Source organism: Oreochromis aureus, linkage group 15 (assembly GCF_013358895.1).
Source record: "Oreochromis aureus strain Israel breed Guangdong linkage group 15, ZZ_aureus, whole genome shotgun sequence".
Lineage (NCBI taxonomy): Eukaryota > Metazoa > Chordata > Actinopteri > Cichliformes > Cichlidae > Oreochromis > Oreochromis aureus.
Window position 1 is genome coordinate 34,736,161 of NC_052956.1, and position 19,762 is coordinate 34,755,922.

A 19,762-nucleotide genomic window follows, 5' to 3' on the forward strand; every position below is an offset into this window, starting at 1 on the left:
GCAAATTTTTCTAGTTTTTTTTATATCATCTTCCGTACGTTTTTTGAAGTCCTACTCCTTCAAAACCGTTCAACTTAGAAAAACCATTCAAAGACCGTTAGATTCCTCTTCTTTAGGACATGACTGCTTCTATTTTTCTCATTTTTAACATTTATATTTTTAATTTTATTCAACTTTTTTCAACAAAAATTTCCCATGTATTTCAATGGGGAGACCCTTCAAATCCTCATTCAACTTACTCATTTTTAAACTCCTACTACTTCCACATACGTTGACATAGAGCCACCATTCAAACTTTAAAACGAAGACAAGACATTCAACTTGTATTTATCTTTTCAATATCTATTATACTTTTTCTTCAGTTCCAGTTTAAGTTTCATCCTTTTTTTCAGCTGTTTCAGAGTTTATAATGGGTGTGTATGGGACGGAATGTTGGGGCTAGAGTGAGACAGCTCAACTGCTAGAGAGAGAGGAGACGGGGAATTAATCTTACAATCTTTTCTGAAAACTGCTGTTGTGTCCGCAGCGTTTGCTCTACAGGTATGATTTTACCCTCAAAACGTAGCCATCGCTGTCCTCTTTCATCCAACGTGTTTATTATTGTACTAGGTGTTATGGTTCTGTCATAAATGTCACCAATGCGCAGCCTCCTCCCTTCAACTCCTCCATAGACTCCAATGTTAAAATGGCTCAGAAAGTTCCTTTTAAAATCAGAAGAGCAGGCTGTCTTTACACTGTCACCACGTCCATATAATAAACTCCACAGGCATGAAAACTGAGACTTTGGTAGACTGGACATTGCTGCCACTCACGGTGAAAGAATTATGTCGATATGACTTGTACTTTTCATTTGGGAATGATTTGTTTGGGGCTGACTTTTCTGTTCATTTTAAGCAGCAAAAGTGAGGTGCATGTCTGTGTGCGTGTGTATGGAGCCATTGGGTGCAGTCACTATAGCAACCAGGCTCACACCTGCCTGCCTAACGAGCTCTGTCTCTCACTGTGCCAAGATTCATCTTAAACACTTCTCTTTCAACTGCTGCTGTGTCCACAGTGTTTGCTCTACAGCCATCATTTTACCCTCAAATCATAGCTATTGTTGTTCTCTATCCAACAGCGTGTCTTTAAAAGCTCAGAGATTGAAATCTTTACAACTGTGTGGATCCAAGTGGAGGGATCACATTTTAGTCATTCAGTGATTCAAAGAATATGAACTTTTAATATTCATTCAGATGTTTTCTGACTCTGAATTTTCTTTTCTCATTTCTTAGGTTTTTCTCATTTACAATTAAAACATTTTCAGCTATTTTCCAAATTCTGTGTGGATGTCAGCTTTTAGCAGTTCTGCATTTTGTTTTCAGGTGAAAATTTCTGTATTTTTCATCTCATTCAACATTTTTAACTTAAAATTCAGCAATTAATTCATTTCAGTGCATACATTCAGATTCAAGCATTCACACTGCAGTTTCTTCAGAAAATGCACTTTCTAGTTCAGGCACGTGCAGAGGTGGGGGCGGAAGGGGCTTGAGCACCCGCCCCTTTCCTGATGGGTGCCCAAAGTGCCCTTTTGTTGAGGCAATTTTTTTTTAATTTAAATTTTTTTTTTTAAATGTGTGTGCGTGTGGAGTCCTGTCTGTGCCCCTCAACAATAATATTTAACTATTAATCACATTTTTGCTAAATAAAAGGATCTGGCTTGCATCAGTCACATGATCACCATTAACCAATGATCGCCCTTGACGGCAGAACGCGCTGGTTACGAGCCGGAGCGAGCTCACAAAAGCACGTGCATTTTTGCGGTCCGGAGCTGTAGGAGAAACACAAATTAACTCGGAGACACAGACTGATGCGACAAAACCAGTAAGTAGGTGTACAGCGTACACTGTAGTCTAAAAGCACACAGGAGTATTAGCTTGTTACGCATACGTTGGTAAGCTGTCTTGTGGCAACTGACGAACTGAAACAAATGAGCGTGCTGTGTGTGCAACAGCAGCGACAAACTTTACCTGTCCTTTTATTAACTGCACAAGAAGTGCTGGTCATAGCTGCTGGCTCACTGGGTAAGGCTGTCATGGGTCTGTAGCTCGGTCACCGTTTTAGGGAACATATTTAGTTTTAAAGTAAGTTACAGGGCTTTTCCTGCCTTTCTGGAGGATTATATTTCACTTAAAACGATCTAATATGCATGTCCACATAATAATGGATTATTATAATTATAATATTTTAAAAAAAAAAACACGCTGTATTTTAAAGAACATACATTAAGAAACAGATTATATTAGATTTATATTTTAAATAAGACAAAATGCTGATTTTACAGCAGCAAAATTATTGTATCTCTACAGTTTAAAAATGTAATAAGCTTTCTTCCTGCACAGAGTGGATAGTGAAACAAATGGAATCATCATAAATACATTATTATAAATTTATTACTTTTTTCCCTCATTGCTTTATTATTGTAGCTCTAGTAATAAATAATAAGGGAAGGATTCTGGATCAGCACCATGATGGAAACTTGTGCCCACAGTATATACAGTATTCTGAAGAAGGTCTAAAATGTCACTGTGTGTGCATGCATGTGTGTGTTTTATGTATATGGATTTTTGACTTATTACTCATAATATAACATTGTCCAGACATGGCTGGTAAGGACATGAGGAGGAAACAGTAGGAGCTGTGTGAGGCTACTAAAGGCAGTGGATCCCTCAGCAGCTGGATTACAAAGAGCACAGGTAACATTAACACATGTACCAGTTGTTGGAGAGGTATTCCAGGATAAAAATAATAATAAGCACAACTGAAATGTTTTGCTTCTATAACATTTTTCTGTTATCATTAAGTGTGGAAAATTAAATAATAGTTTATTGCAATAGCAAGTTGTGCCTTGTTCTCAGATGGACAGCAAGTGGAGAGTGATAGATGAGATGAGGGGATGGAAGGAGGAAGAGAGGCAAAGAGTGATTCACAGGCAGGGTCTAGTTTATTTCTCAGTTTTTTGTTGCCTTATGGGTCCAAGCGCTGTCACCAATCTTTGCATTTTGTTATTATCTCATGACACTTGTTTAATCAGCTACCATCTCTCCTATGGACTTTTTACAGTCTACAGTCTCAGATCAACACAGCCCTGCCCTCCAGCACTATCAGCAGCAGGAGCAGCAGCAACCCCTCAACAGCAACATTGTACCCATCAGGTAAAACATAGGCTACGTTTGCTTTGCCTCACAACAGTGATATAGTATGATGCGATCCCATATTAGATTCTTGATGAATGTGTGTTGTTGTTATTCACCCTGGTTCAATGTGCCCCTTTTTAGCTTTGAGCACCCGCCCCTATAAACGTCTCTGCACGGCCCTGTTCTAGTTAATATTTAATATGTAACCTTCAGGATTCTGAAGGTTAAATGTGAGTTAGCTGCATTTGATCAATTGGATAAAAGGTATGAAAGACAATGGACTCATCAAAGTTTGATTTTCCAAAGCAAACTTTGGGGAAGTGTGCCGAAGACAATGGATGATTGTAAAAGGTTCAAGTACAGGTGTATATTCATTTTCACACGTTTGTTACAACCTCTGCATTTCTTTTAGTTCCCTTTTAACTTCAGAGTTCAATCTCTATTAAGGAAAAAGAGGAGAAAAAAAATGAAACCTCTCTGTAACATGACCCTCAGAGCACTGAGTACATCAACAAGTGGCTACTGAGAGAGGAAGAAGACACTTATGGATCCCTCCTTCTGGCAACAGCTTCATTAATCAAACTGCCCGATCGATGGCTGCACAGGAAACCGGCTGCTCAGTGCTTCCCACCAACAAACAACACAATAGATTTTTCCCTATTCCATCTCTCACTCGTTGTATCTTTGACCCATCTTTGTCTTTTTGTGTTTCCTTTCTGCTCATCTCCAACTGTGAGTGTCCTGATGTTTCAGATGAAATATTGAAGATGATAATACTGACTGTGCTATTTATTCCAGAGTGGAAAGTTGTACTTCACAGTATGTATTGTAGATGTACTTCACATTAGAGTATTAACTGAGGAGCGAGTCTTTTCCCGATCTTTTACTGCATGCCACCACCACTGTGGATGCTTGTCAACAAAAATTACACCCATGTACTCATGAATTCAGTGCCGTGGTTTCATGGTTTTAGTTTCATAACCCTCATAAATGTGCCATTGTACCATAACACTGATAATAGTGCCTCTTGTCTGCTGATTCTATCTTATCCTTTCCTGGTGTTGTGGATTGTCTCTTTCCTTCAACTCAGATAAATGTTCCGGGTCCCAGAGCTGCCCATCGAGCCATGAAGTATGCCTGATTAATTGAAAAATCTAAAGAGATAAAGACCATATGGCTGCTAAACCAATGATCGCAAAAGGTAATGCAGAGATACAGGCAGCAGTGCTGAGGTAAAAATAGGGGTGACACAACTTGTTTCAAAGTGAAGGTGAAGGCTGAATATTTCAGGAGTGTCCAAATGATTCTGTACTACAACATATCACCGACTATAATACTGGACATAGCACACCAATAGTAACTGACAGGATTGGCCATGGGTGTTAGAGACAGACTCAAAGGGAGGAGGAAACAAAGACAAATCTTAGAAAAGCTACTGTTTCTCTCTGAAGTACTGTACACTTGGACGAAAACGAGCAAAACATTCGTCTTGTGCAATAAGACAGTACAGTGTTAACAGATAATGATGTTGGTATTCAGTTTCACACAAGCAAGCAGAGAAGACTCACTCGAAAGTACCAGAAAAACAGGGAATATGTAAACCGTAGTGAGTGTGTCCTTCCATTGTGCCACTAACAAACACTCTGACCTGATGGCTGCACAATTCTCTGTCAGCACTTTGCTTTTAAGTTTTCAGTGGTATTTAGGCACATCTGGGAGCTAGAGAAAATGTTCTTTACTCCAGGATACTCCAGCAGATCTGAGACCCATATGGGCAGACATTGTCTTGTTGGAGAAAAAATGCCTTATCTCATCGGGTCACCAAAAGTATGTTTGACAACGCTCCCCTTGTCTGGAGTTCTCTTCTAGGTAGTACGGCTTCCTCCTAGAGTCTGCATGCATGCTAGGTGATTTAGTAACTCTAAACTGGACAGATGAATATGAAATGTGAAAGGCTGTCTGTCCCTTTGTGTTAGTCTTGTTATAGATTGGTCACTCTGCTTCTTGCCCTGTGATGGCTGAGACAGCTTCAGTCGAGCTAACACCCTGAATTAGATAAGCAGCAGAAAAGGTATGGATGGATAGTTGGATGGATATTAAAGATCAGTGAATAATATCATAATACATCATAATAAAATAAATGGAGAACTGTTCGTACATTCTTGTTTTGCTTAAATAATGATACATCAAAATTGCTTTAACAGTGTAATCCCCTCCGCGAAGGAGAGAAAGAAGTCTGGGCTTCTCTGCTTAGGCTGCTGCCCCTGCGACCCGGCCCCAGATAAGCGGAAGAAGATGGATAGATGGATGGATGGATGGATGGACAGTGTATTATCATTTCTGATTTTGTCTTATACATCAGATCATGAGTCAATATTATTTAAAGTAGTTTCCTCAATTACTCAGTGTAATTTCTCTGGCCACACTACTTGCTTAATTTGAATATTTCAATTCGTCTTTCTTCTTCTTGGTTTTGTGTTCTTAGTTTTTATTATACTGTCACAAATAATAAAAGATTGTGCAGCAATTAAAGTGGATTTGTTCTCTTTAATTAATTATATTTATCTTAATAAACTAGATCTATGTACCCCTTAACATTAAAGCAATATTTTAAATTTTATAATGTTTAAATATTAATATATGTAATAAAACTGTCTACTGTACTTTGTTATTTAAAAGACAGCCTGGAGGTGACTCTACTGAAAATAATTTTTAGGTAAAAGATTGATAATCTTACTATAAAGGTCAAAAATGACCTTCCAATGGTCTTGCTAACTATCGTGCTACCTTTACGTAATTTAAGCTCCATCAGAAGCTTGGCAAACCCCTGCAGATGTGAACAGAACGAGCCAATAATGTGAAGATACTGAAACAATTCAAAGACACATGGGAGAGGGTTGATCAAAATAAAAAAAGTGGGCTGGAATGGAAATATGTTCAAAGCAGCAACCTCCTGCTGAGACACCTGCATGCTGACAATGATCCGGGCAATCTACAGTTTAAAACGTTAGCTGGATCTTTTGGATGAAAGATGGAGGCTTTGACAAGCCTTTTATCTTCCCTGGTTTAGAGTTTCTACCAAAGCAATGCAGCAGCTCATCTGTGACATGGATTTTAAGACGGGACAAAGGCAAAATCACCAGGGTGTCCACTTGTGATCTGGCATCCACTTCCCTTCCCTCATCTCCCTCTACTTTACTACTCTCATTAGTCTGCAACCCAGGAGGATTCTTTAAGGTAACACACATGCAGATACATGCTCCTGTCACAGCTGCTTCCTGTTGTTTATAGACGGTTAAAAAAAAATCCATCCTCTATGTGGTATACCTGGAGCTATGGCCACATGAGGCACAGCGTGGCTTACATGCAAACTTAGGAAACCTGGAATATTTCAAATGGGTTATGTCGAAGAAAAGCCGAAAGGTTTTAAACAAAGACTTTCTCCCATGCCCCAAAGTGATACTTGAAACTTCTCTGAGGAGAATGTGCCCCTTCTACTTATATTCAAACACAACAAAACACCGGGGGACCAGAGTTAAGAAGCTGTGTACAGAGCAGGGGTTTGACAGCAGGAACTGTCAGATTGCATCTTTATTATGTTACATGAGGAGTCCTGGAGGACTGCACAAGCATCTGTTTCCCATCTTTGCTGCCACTATAAGCATCCAGAAATCAACCGACTTTACCCTTTTGACAGAATATGACATAGTTTAGGGAAACAATTGTGCATTGCAGGAAAATGCATTGGAATTGTATTGCCTTGGCTATATTATTCAATCAGTAGTTGAACCTCAAATCCAAGTTCCAGGCTTGAAGGCACAAAGAGGTGGTTATAAAACAACATATATTTCCAAGCAAAGCACATATGGTATCAAAGCTAACTGTTTGTAATGACTAAATCCTGGTCATTACACATGGGGAGGTTAAAATTAACCAGCTTACACGGTTTGATTTTTGCATTTGACTGCAGTCTGGTTAAATGTTGGAAAACTGACTTGGCAATCTCGCTGACCATTTAGCATGCATGGCGTGTTGTGTTAACAATAATGCAGTAATGTGAAACAATCATTTTCTGTGTGACTTTATCAGTCTGTCACATCGTGGTGGAGGAGTTTCGACCCACTCTTCAGCTCACTCAGGTTTGAAGGGATTCATTTAAGCTTAAGGTCCTACCACAGCATTCCAATCAGGTTGAGGTCTGGACTGTGACTGGGTCATTGCAACACCTCGATTATTTTCCTTTTCAGACATTTAGTTGTGGATTTGCTGCTGTGCTTGGGATCATTGTCATGTTTCATGACCCAACTTTGGCCAAGCTTTTGTTTTTGGACAGATGTCCTCACAGTTGGCTTTTATATACATTGTGTTCATGGTCTCCTTACTGCACGATGCCCAGTAAGGATCGTGCAAAATCATCTCCCCATCCTCTACCATGCTGCACAGTTGTTTTGAGTTGTCCATTATGGCCAAACATCTCTACTGTATGTCCAAAAGAGATTGTTTGTTCTGATGCAACCTTTTCAGCTTCTTAGTTCTTATCAATCATTTCAAAATCCATATTTGTTTGGTCTTTTTCTAATTGTATTGTCATGAACATTTAACATGTTAATTGAAGCATTTCAAATTATCAAATGCAGTTTTGCTGGAGTCTTATTCCATTTGTTATAGAATGAAAAGTGGAGTACACTTTGGACAGGTCATCAAACAGAGAAAGTATTTCTTTGTAGAGAATGAAATGACATTCTAAGGTTTGAAAAAAAAAAAAGCTTCTCTAAGAATAGCCTCAAAATTCAGGTTTAAGATGTGGGATTTCAGGTTTCAAATGGATGGAAATAATATCCATACATGCGACTCATAAAAGGCACCTGTTCTCGGGCTCCTGCTGCGAGTGTTTTCCCCTCAGCTGGCTGAAGATCAGGGCAGAAAATGGAGCAGGGGGCCACTGGGGGTCCACATCTGGAGTTTGTGTGGCGGAAAATCTAATAGCCTTCTTAGCCAATGACCTGACAGGTCAAGAGAATTCCTTTGGGAAAAGACTTTAATACAATGTTTATCTTGACAAGCAACTTTTAAATTTTTTTTTTTTTTTTTACACATTTTAAAACATTAACAAAAATCCCTCATTGAATAAATAAATAGATAAAACAAATATTTAAAAAGACAAATGATGGCAAAATCTGGTGAGGTTTGAAAGCAGAAACAACAAAGACTACAGGACTAAGAAAAGACCTTTAGGATATATTTGGAAGGACTCTACATAGCCACTAATAATTCTAAACTTTAAAACAGAGTTCATCATTATGTGACAGTCTGCTTTGACTGTGCACATATGGCATTTATCATTTAAGAACTGATATTGACCATCCTGTTACTATTACTACAGACTAATGTCACAGACTGGAGACTTGAGTGTGGTTTGGACCTGAAAAAAGACTCAACTGGCATGAAGTATTTACAAGGTTTTTTACATAAAAACCAAAACTCAAACCAGAACATGGATTTTAACCAAGAAGGAGAACAGGAGCCGTGGGAAGCCGAGGACGAGAAAACGTTTGGGCACGGGGATCACAAGGAGAGCACGAAACAGGGAATTGTGCAACAGAGGAGAGGAATGTTACTGGACAGGGAAACAAGAGAGTGGTCTGAGGAGGGTAGACATTGCTGTGGGGATGTGCTTACTTGCAGGTGCAGGCCGGTTGGCACAGGAGGAGGTAGCCATGAGAGTGTCCAGAGTGGAGTATATGTGTGGAGATGGTCCAGATTCCAGGTGGTCCTGGGGGGGGTTGGGGGTGAGGTGGATTCAAGGGAGACAGGAGGGCAGGCCAAGGAGTGTGGTAAGTATGTAACCTTTGATTTGCAGGGTGACGGTTGATGTTGAGTTGAATAGGACCAGTGCTGCTTCAGATGAATCTGAAGAAACGGGAAACAGAAAAATAGTGTTAACCACGAGATGGGGGAGGATGAACGTAGAACACAAGGAGACCGAATTACCACCAATGGTTGCAGGACGAACTGGCGGAGAATGGCACGCAGCGCTGGTTGATAGCCTGGTAATTAGGAACAGGAAGGTGCCGGAAGCTCCACCCAAGAGAACAGACAACTGGAACTCCTCTCAAAACCTCCTCTCAGAGTAGTTGTCAAACAGCTAACAGATCATCTGCAGAGGAATGGCTTATTTGAAGAGTTTCAGTCGGGTTTCAGAGCTCAACACAGGACAGAAACAGCTTTAGTGAAGGTTACAAATGATCTTCTTATGGCTTCTGACAGTGGACTCATCTCTGTGCTTGTCCTGCTAGACCTTAGTGCAGCGTTCGATACTGTTGACCATAATATTCTATTAGCGCGATTAGAGCACGCTGTAGGTATTTCAGGTACTGTGCTGCAGTGGTTTGTATCATATCTATCTAATAGACTCCAATTTGTGCATGTAAATGGAGAGTCCTCTTCACACACTAAGGTCAATTATGGTGTTCCACAGGGTTCAGTGCTAGGACCAGTTCTGTTTACATTATACATGCTTCCCTTAGGCAGCATCATTAGAAGACATAGCATAAATTTTCACTGTTATGCTGATGACACCCAACTCTATCTGTCCATGAAGCCAGATAACACACACCAATTAGTTAAACTGCAGGAATGTCTTAAAGACATAAAGACCTGGATGGCCGCTAACTTTCTGCTTGTTAATTCAGATAAAACTGAGGTTATTGTACTCTGCCCTGAAAATCTTAGAAATATGGTATCTAACCAGATTCTTACTCTGGATGGCATTACCTTGGCCTCCAGTAATGCTGTGAGGAACCTTGGAGTCATTTTTGACCAGGACATGTCCTTCAACGCACATATTAAACAAATATGTAAGACTGCTTTCTTCCATTTGCGCAACATCTCTAAACTTAGAAATATCCTGTCTCAGAGTGACGCTGTAAAACTAGTTCATGCATTTATAACCTCCAGGCTGGACTACTGTAATTCATTATTATCAGGATGTCCTAAAAACTCCCTGAAAAGCCTTCAGTTAATCCAAAATGCTGCAGCAAGAGTCCTGACAGGGACTAGAAAGAGAGAGCATATTTCTCCAGTATTGGCTTCCCTTCATTGGCTTCCTGTTAAATCCAGAATTGAATTCAAAATCCTGCTCCTCACATACAAGGTCTTAAATAATCAGGCCCCATCTTATCTTAAGGACCTTGTAGTAGGGCTGCTCGATTATGGCAAAAATGATAATCACGATTATTTTCACTGAAATTGAGATCTCGATTATTTGACGATATTTATTTAACAATAACAATGTATTGAATAATGGCTTTAAAGATTGTCAAAAAATAATATAAAATAGTGTGCAAATACTGATTACAGTGCAAATGTTTGCAATATAAAAAATAAATGAAAAATGTAAACATTATGTTTAGTGAACTTCAAAATACTGCACAATATTTGATCCACGTCTGACTCCGCGAACCCATAATGTTTCCACCAGTGTTCCCTCTAATTTTTCATGTGTCTGAGCGAACACACAAACTCCCTGAGCGATCCCTTGGACCACTGTGATCGACATCAGACGCGTGTGGTCACGCCAGCATCTAATCCATCCAAGTTACATGGTTTATTAAAATAATCAAATTACAGCATTTACATTTCTGTTAGACTACTTTTAATTAACTGCTTTAGCCCACTTACAGTGAAAATTAAAAAAAAATCTTGTTCATGACCTGTGTAGTATGTTAACACTATTGGAAGTAAAAATAACTTGAACTCCAATTTTGAAAACACAACTTTCTTTCTTTTCTTTTTTTTCATAAAGCTCTGACTTGTACCTATTATGAGTCTGTGGTCTGGGAGAGAGTCCTGTAACTCTCTGTCTGCAAAATACAGTATATAATGACCAATGTTAGGCAATTAATTATATAGTTACTACTTCAAAAAAGTAACTCACTTTGGCAAACAACAAAGTTTTTTGCAGCTATTTATTTTTTTTAATGCAGCCAAGGCGTTTTTAAATAAACATTTCAAACTATTTACAGAACAATCAGCTGTTCTGCATCAAATCTGATGCCACACAAATTATTTGTGCCACTCCAAAAAATTATTTCTGTCCCCTATGAGATAAAGGAGAACAACAGCCTGATACCTGCAGGCCTGACAACAGGAGATGTATCACTCCTATAACACCTGTAACATTCAGCAGCCGCCTCATTGTTCTGACACACCAACAAAACTATTGACTACACTACACACTAACTACACAAGATTTGCGCTAAACGTCTCAAATCTCTCACATCTCAGAACACTGCAGCCACTCCTAAAACTTCCCCCCGTTTCTTAACAACTAGATGCCACGTTGCCATATCATTTTTTGATTGGTCGACACGGTACTTTTTTCGACCAATAGGAAAGGGTGGGGGGTTTTTGGTTTTGTTTTTGCTCACAGGTGGAGAGTGCTTTCGAGCGTTTTCCTTATAAAACGCCGTTTTTGCCGTTTCTTCCCGCAGTAAATATAAACAACGATAGTATTCAGGAAGAAAACCAAACATTGCATATATTTTTATCATAACTCTGGTTTTACGTGGCCGATCAACACAATTTAAAAACTGGTATAAAGTCCACACTTTTTCCGTCAATTGTTCCGTCTGTCCTGCTCACATCTCCAAAGGTTGTACACGTTGTCATTAACGTGGCTTCACTGCACATCAGCCACGCCGCTTTGCTAGCTAAAACACCGGTGTCGGCACATAAGGACGCTGTCATAGCCTGTCAGCAACGTTGATTAGCTGCGTATATACGAATGTGAATCGCATTATTGGCTGGACTATAGGATAAGGTGGCATCGTTCTAATCCCATACAGGAGCAGCCAGTCACGTACTGACTAACACTTCAAAACAGAATTGGTAAAGTTTTAATTTTAATTTCAATTCAGGTTAGATTTTTTTTGTGTGCAACGCAGATTTTCTGTGCGCAGAGACCGTGCCAGCAGTGCGCAATTGCGCACGTGCGCACCTTAGAGGGAACATTGGTTTCCACACCACTGAAGTCGTTTTACCTCTCTTTTCAACCAACGGCATTCTTTCTTCAGCAGCCATTATCCTCTCCTCTCCAAATAACTTCTGCTTAGCTTTCCGAGCTTTCCGAGCTTCCCTCGGGTCCTCTTAATTGTTGTGACGCGTGTTCGAAACGCAGAGAGGTGCGCTCGATTTGCCACACGGAGCAGCGCGAGAGTAAACCACGAGGGAGGTGCTAATAATCGGCTCAGTCATTTTTAATGATCGTTGAAAACCCAGATCGTAATCGAGATTAAAATTCGATTAATTGAGCAGCCCTACCTTGTAGTACCATATCACCCTATTAGAGCACTTCGCTCTCGCACTGCAGGCTTACTTGTTGTTCCTAGAGTATTTAAAAGTAGAATGGGAGGCAGAGCCTTCAGTTTTCAGGCCCCTCTTCTGTGGAACCAGCTTCCAGCTTGGATTCAGGAGACAGACACTATCTCTACTTTTAAGATTAGGCTTAAAATTTTCCTTTTTGGTAAAGCATATAGTTAGGGCTGGACCAGGTGACCCTGAATCCTCCCTTAGTTATGCTGCAATAGACATAGGCTGCCGGGGGATTCCCATGATGCATTGAGTTTTTCCTTTCCAGTCACCTTTCTCACATGTTAATAGACCTCTCTGCATTGAATCATGTCTGTTATTAATCTCTGTCTCTCTTCCACAGCATGTCTTTCATCCTGTCTTCCTTCTCTCACCCCAACCAGTCGCAGCAGATGGCCGCCCCTCCCTGAGCCTGGTTCTGCCGGAGGTTTCTTCCTGTTAAAAGGGAGTTTTTCCTTCCCACTGTCGCCAAAGTGCTTGCTCATAGGGGGTCATATGATTGTTGGGTTTTTCTCTGTATCTACTGTACAATATAAAGCACCTTGAGGCGACTGCTGTTGTGATTTGGCGCTATATAAATAAAATTGAATTGAATTGAATTGAATTGGATTGAACTGAATTGAAAACCAGGGATACCATCCAGAGACTCTACGGCACATGACAACCATACACTATACAGCTTCTACTAATAATGACATATTCTATGCAGCATTAAAAAAATGCATAAATTGACAAGTGGATACTCAGATAAACAACTATGCTAGTCAGCTAGGCATCACCTCAAGCTTGATTTTGAAAAACTGAACTGAACCTCTCTGTGAAGCACTTTCTGTGCAAAAATCTGACACATAATATTGCTTCCTGGACGGTTAACTGTAACAACAGCCTGTCCAATAAACCTCTTCTCCATCTGTCCGTGCGATGCTGTATAAAAAAATATAGACTTCACCAGAGTAATGCTGAGGTATCATCCTCAGGTCACAAAGTGAATATTTTGGCTTTCACCACCTTGGTGCTTTGAAACCTGGCATGATGACTGAACTCTAAGAAAAGTCAGATTCTGGTACAAAGTAGTACACACTGCTGTTCATAAATTCAGCATTCACAGTTACTAACCAAACAATTATCTCACTAGTATTATCAAATATTTTCATTTATTCCAATCACAAATTATGTAATATTGTGATGAAAAACAAAATAATAATATTTTTAAGTGCCTTTAATATCGTAACCCTGTTAGTGACTGAGATATAACATGTGTGGCATAAACACATATAAAACCTAAAATTCATAATCACCGTGAACAAGGTTACACAAAAAAGTTAAATGAGACCCAGGGACGCACACATGCATACTTTTATTGCTTAACTCCCTTCCAAATATTCTCATTATTTAAGCTAAATTCCAGATAGAGATAAGGTAACGCTTCATACCTTAGTTTAGATCGGTACCTTTTGTACAAAACGAAATTCCTTTTGCTCTTTGTAAGAAATTGTCAAGGTAGCTGTGTCTGAAACTCAATTTCTTTATATTTTCTGGGTGTTGTGACTTGCCCGCTCTGCAGGGGAGAAAAAAAAAGTTATAGATTTTTCTCATGTTGTGCTTATGGACAAATAGTGACAACATCAAAACAAACAAATACAACTTGGAGCCACTTACTGCCAGACAAGTATTTCAGAATTGATTTGGTGTTCTGTGCACTGTAGAAGACTCTAACTCAACAAAATACATTTTTGTTTTTCAGTTTCATGAAGTTCAACAAAAATAAACTGCACTGCCAGTCCTTCTGTTTTGTTGGTTAAAGCTATGTATGTGTATTGGGTATACATTGTTGATATGCAAATGACTGACAGAGAAATGTGGAATTTTGTGACCCATTTAATGCTCTTGTAACAAATTATACAGCAGGAACAGGAAAATATAAGTTGCACTGCAAGAGCAAATCAATAAATGATCGACCAATAAAAAAAATAATCTTTCTAAAAGTTTTAATAAATACATATTAAGTTATGCTTATATGGGAAAAAAGAAGGCAATGCATTAATAATGACAGTTCCTATACTGGTGACATTCGAGCAACCCTGCCATCATATTAAAACATATTTTTAGGGTTTGGGTGTCTTTTTGTTATGACTTTTCTTGCTATTGGGCTGATTAATTTTTAACTATCCATGGTGGAAGTAAAACTTTTTTCCTGAAAGCAAAATATATTTGCAATCATTTAATTTAACCCTGAAACTGACCATGTAACATAATTTACAAAAAATTAGGGCTGTCAACGTCAACGCGTTAATGCGTCATCACGATTAACGTGATCAAAATCCATTCTCAATAATTCTTATACTGTCTTTTGTTAGTTGCACCAACCAATTCCAGTTTAGTCAGAATCACAACAGTCTCATGGTCTATGTTACTGCAGGAATGAATATTGTTCGCCTCCACAATATTTGTATGATGGAATCCAGAATCCATGGAAAAATCTCTTCTTCTTTTCGTGGGAACTCTTTTTGGTTTATGTGGTTCTGTTTCTGAAAAACTGACAGACTGCTTGAGCACCAAGGGTTTTCAGAATTTTATCTTTTTCTAGAGTCCAAAACATCTGAACGACGTCTCTTATTTAAAGAATAAACTTTTGCCTTCTGGCTTCCCAAGTTCAAGCTTGGACAAGGAAAAATACTTTAGATTTTTAGCAAGTGGGTTGAGGCAGATGATGTGACTACTTGAAACTTCCTCATCAGCCTTAACATAGCTTTGGGTCATTCAGAACACATAGCATTCATGTGCTTTACTTTATGGATGACTTAAATACTAATTCCTCAATATTTGGAGAGCTGTTACTGTCAAAACCCTGCAATACTATTGAAAATATGGTTTTGCACTAAATGTGTAACTAAATGCGTCATCTTGCTGTAACAGTGTGCCAGATAATCACATTTCTGTCTAAATGTGCCTGGCTTTAGGCACTGTAAATGGAAGTTACAACACAGTCTCTATAATTTTGATCCAACACACCCTGATTGGGAAAAAAATGTTGTGTTCTGTTGAAGTTACCACAGCAGGGGAAGATCAGACAGCTTAAATATTGACTTTCAGTTAAACATGGCTGATGAAATAGGTATATTTAGTCTTATAGCTCTCTGCATCTAGCTCATCAAAATGGAAATGGCTGATTGAAGTGCAGCAAGCATACATTCGTCCTCTGCTTATGTTTATAGCCAGGTGCCTTTTATTGTATTCTACAGGCATTTCAGCAAATTGTACGCTTTCCTACTGGCCCACAATCTCTTTATGTCTCTTCCAGTCTCCCATACTTTCACCTTACTAGTTTGTATATATTGCATCACATAATTTCAGAACAAGGTTGATCATATTCAAAGATTTCTGTTCCTGCTACCACTTCATTATTTCTTGGTTTAAGCTCAAATATCTCTGTTAACTGTCTGTAATCTTATAGCAAAGGACCACATGAACTTTTAACCGAATTTCTTGACACCAAGTGAGCACCGTAACCCCCCCAACCCCTTACTTACATGAGTCTGGTTCTGTGCTAACTACCTTCATGCGCACAAAAGGAGCTTCACTTCTCAAGGAAATACTTTTTAATGGAAATGATGTGAAGAATTTCAGGTTTCAGGAAAACAAAGTTTGGAAAAATACGCAACTTACTTGAAACGCCTGCCCAAATTGAAACACAAGATATTTAGGTCCCTAAGGCTCAATATTCGGCTGAATATTGTGCAGTAGACTTTTACTCAATGCAGAATGTTCAGTGGATACCCTCTCACTGTCAGCCTTTTCTCTAGGAAACCCAACACCACAATCTTCTTTGTTTTTATACAAGCAAATCATAATTAACAGTAACGTAACATACTGTAACAACCTGCAAATTAAGCAACTATGTAAAGTACAAAGTTGAGGATCCAAAATGTACACACGGGAGGTAGGATCTAAAAAAAATGTTTAATTAGGCTGTAACCCACCCCCCCCCCTCATAAAGGGCAAAGCAAAATCATATCCAAAAGGGAAAAGCAAATTATTTCCACAGGCACATGGAGAGAGAGAGAAAGCACACATGAAGGATGTACACAGACACTGAGATAAAGACTGTGGGTACTATCTACAACTATAAGGATAATTAGGGGAATTGAACACAAGAGGGTACAAGACACAGGTGAAATCAATAAAGATAATGACACAGTGGAGGTAAAAACCTTTTTTTCTTTTTTGCTTTAATTTTTGCTCCATGTTTTTAAAAAAAGGAATCCAACATTTAAAATGATTATAATATATTGATTAAATTACTCTTTAAAAAGTATAAATCTCTCAATACACGCAACAGAGATGACTGCAGCACGTCATTTATCTTGTCTTCCTTCTCTCACCCCAACTGGTTGCAGCAGATGGCCGCCCTCCCTGAGCCTGGTTCTGCCGGAGGTTTCTTCCTGTTAAAACAGAGTTTTTCCTTCCCACTGTCGCCAAAGTGCTTGCTCATAGGAGGTCATATGATTGTTGGATTTTTCTCTGTATGTATTATTGTAGGGTCTACCTTACAATATTAAGTGCCTTGAGGAGACTGTTGTGATTTGATGCTGTATAAATAAAACTGAATTAAATTGAACTGAATTTAACTGAACTGAACTGCAGCCTTGAAAGGACTGTCACTGAAAGTCAATTAAAGAATTCAGAAAATCTTCACAAGGACTGGACTAAGACTTGTGTTAATGCATCAAGCGCCATTGGAAAAGGAGCTACAACTATCACATTCCTACTATCAAGCCATTCTTGAACCAGAGACAACGTTAGCTGCATCTTACTAGAGTTATCGAGAGCAAGAAGTGAATTGTTGGTCAGTGGTACAAATTCTTTCAAGGTGAAAGTAAATTTTTTATTTAATTTGGAAATCAAGGACCTAAAGTTTGGGGGAAGACTGGAGAGCCACATGATCCAAGGTCTTTTGAAGCCCAGTATGAAGTATTCGGGAGTCTGTCATGATCTGGAGTATCATGTCATCTGTTGGTGTTGGTAGTGGCTTTTTAATCAGGAAATATTCAGATAATTTGGGATACTGGATGGACGATTTCATAAAACCAAATGAGAAAGACTTGAAATACTTCACTTTGCTCACTGTAAACGTAAAATATCTGAAAGCTTATCTTTTTTAATTAAATTATAAGAAAAATTCATACTGCTACTACTACCTCACATATATTGATGCTACTATTATAATTAACTACTGATGCTACTATGGGGAACTCATTATCATTCTGTGTTCACTGGTTGCTGTTTATCATTACACAGTTTAGGAGGTCATTGTTTATTTGCAGTGGTGTCTTTGGTACACTTAAACTAATCCTAGTGGGATTCATGCCTCATGAGAGCTGTATAAGTTAAACTGATAATAAATCCTTAGCAACTAAAAAGTTGCTCTGATGGCCTGTTGCTAAGCTTCTCCGAGGCTTGATATTGCTTCCTCTATAAATAGGTTCATCTCTGCTGAGGTCAAACAGCTTCATTCAGCTCACTGAATACAAAGTCAGTTATTGCCAGTAAAGCAGTACATTTACAAGATTTACATTTCAGTCATTTAGCTGGCAATATTTTCCACAGTAACTAAATGAGCCAACCAGGATTTACTTTTGGAACGATAAACGGATAGATTTCACAAAGACTTTGTTTGCATTTGTCTAACCTCTTTTTTTCCCTCAAAGTAAACACAAACAAACCTTATTTGATATATCAGCCCAATGTTCATCTAATCCACAATCATACTCCACTGTCATGGTCCCAGGGTTTTTTAGGACTGTTTGTTGTGGTCTCTTCTTTGCTCCTCATTGCCAGGGCGGAGTCTGGCCCTGGTTGTCGCCTCAATGTTTTCCTGTGCAGCCTTCTCACCTGTCACCTGACACGGATGATTACTCACCTGCCATCCGTCATCATTGACTGCTCCCACGCGACTACGCCTCAGTGTAGTCTGATTCCTTGCCGGATCGTTGTGCTACTTCCATCAGTTTAACCCAGCTCTCCTAGTGATTTCCTTGTGTTCGCCTAGTGCTCTTTCCTAACTTCAGCCTTTCTTTGTGTATAGATTCCCTGGACCTTGGCCTGTTTTCCTTGAGTTTGGACTGGATTATTGTGTGGATTTCTGTGAGTCATCAATGTGTGAAGATGAGTTTGGACCGTCCCCTGGCTGCCCTGGACCCCGTTTCCTCCCCCCCAGCACTCTATATATGCATATATCTCACCTGGTGACACCTGTGTAAATAAACCACCTTTTGACTTTTCATTCAGAGTGAGTCCTGCGTTTGAGTCCTGCACTTGTAATTGTGACACTCCACTAATCCTCTGTTCTGATATACTTACTCTGAAGGCCTGATGTGCAAATATTTCAGCTTGGTAGGATGTCACAATTAAAAAAAAAGAACAGATACAGTATCTTATTTTGGGTAAAACTCAGCTTAAATCACTGAAGTTTATCAATTCCGTTAGTTGTTGGTTAGTTGTTAGTTGGATGGTCTTTACTGTAATATTACGGGCAAATTTGTTGCTTTCACCAGTCAGTTATGTTACCAGACTTCTCCTTCACCTTGAGCTGTGAGTCCTTCATCTATAAATAGGCTTATTTACACCAGGGTCAGGAAACTATCTTCTCTTTTGCTTTCCAAGCAGCAGTTTATTTTATAATTGGATTTCTCTCTCTTTTTTTCTTTTCACATGAAAGCAGCTATATTTCACACTGTGTGTACCCTTGCAGCATCACACCAGTAACCCTTACAGCAGTTTTGATTGGCTTTTTATAAAATCAGACAACCATCTGGCAGCTTCCTAATGGACTTTACTATAGCTTTGTGTTGCTGTTCCATTTGCACAATAGTGAGTGACTGCATGTTAACATATATATAGATACGGTGCATGCAAACACACAGATGTTAACATACTTGATTAAAAATACATGGATTACATTTAGCTCTACTATTTCTTTTTATACGTGCATTTTTATAAGATATACAAGAAATACAACGTGGGCTGCTTCACTATATCATCTATGAGAAACTGTATCGCACAGATATTGAATTACAGCATTAGCTGATCCAAATGATCGATCGGGGTGTGCTGTTACAAGCACAGAGAGTCCTGTCCTTCAGAGGCTTTAGCCAATGAAGAGGACATGCCTTTTCACTATTCCAACTCCAAGGGTCTGAGGTGGAGCCCAGAAATAATAA

The 19,762-nt window shown here is 39.0% G+C and overlaps 2 long non-coding RNA genes across 2 annotated transcripts; one reads left to right on the forward strand and one right to left on the reverse strand.

Moving 5' to 3' along the window:
• The first annotated feature begins 4,264 nt into the window (after positions 1–4,264).
• LOC120433093 lies at positions 4,265–5,589 on the forward strand. The gene is made up of 3 exons (XR_005608312.1): positions 4,265–4,374; positions 5,150–5,244; positions 5,378–5,589. It is a non-coding gene; the product is annotated as an uncharacterized LOC120433093 (long non-coding RNA).
• A 2,767-nt stretch (positions 5,590–8,356) lies between these two features.
• LOC120432982 lies at positions 8,357–12,264 on the reverse strand. The gene is made up of 3 exons (XR_005608241.1): positions 12,215–12,264; positions 9,165–9,330; positions 8,357–9,083 (listed from the first exon to the last, which is right to left on the reverse strand). It is a non-coding gene; the product is annotated as an uncharacterized LOC120432982 (long non-coding RNA).
• Between the last annotated feature and the right edge of the window lie 7,498 nt (positions 12,265–19,762).